The sequence below is a fragment of the Squalius cephalus genome (genome assembly GCF_949319135.1).
Source record: "Squalius cephalus genome assembly, chromosome: 11".
NCBI classification, from domain to species: domain Eukaryota; kingdom Metazoa; phylum Chordata; class Actinopteri; order Cypriniformes; family Leuciscidae; genus Squalius; species Squalius cephalus.
In genome coordinates, this window is record NC_137132.1 from 20,229,070 (window position 1) to 20,229,797 (window position 728).

Genomic DNA, 728 nt, shown 5'->3' on the forward strand with positions numbered 1-728 from the left:
GAACGCACGTAAGAGCTCAGCTGTTTTTAAGTCGGACAGCGCTGCCCGTGTGCGCATGCGTCAAAGAAGAGAGCGAGACCAGACCACACCAGGAGGACAGAGTTGGGACCAGAGCATCAGCAGCACTTTCAAGGAATCTGTTACTCAAAAAGACGTACATGTAGGGGGAGACCGGGGAGTGGGTAACACGGGAAGTGAGTTGTAACATAGTCATAGTATGACCAATAAGAAATGAGCAACGGGGTGACATCACGATCGAACATGAGCACCACCTTCCTGAGGTGGTGACAGTAGTTGCCTCTATGTAAAACACTGAAACCGTGAAAGTAAAAACAAAATTAAGTAGTCTATAATTTTGCTTATGATTTGATCTGTGATCATCTGAAGCAGCATATAGCCTATTTTTTTCTGTTGACGAGAGATGGCACAACATCTCATATCAACACATGAATGGCTATGCTCTTCTTAATTTTGTCATTTAAACTAAAAAGCAATATTTGTGAGATTTTGTCAGGCAAAACAGATTTATCATGTTCAATATCAAAGGTTTTTGTATGTGTTGTTATTTAATAATTTAATAATAATGTAATTCATGGGGTTATATATAAATGAATAGATAAACATCTTCACTATTAAATAAAATCTATAGGCTATTTGAGTGAAATCATTCATTTTGAATTCACAGTGTTGACATTATGACATTCTACCTTTTAGATTAATTTCTTTTA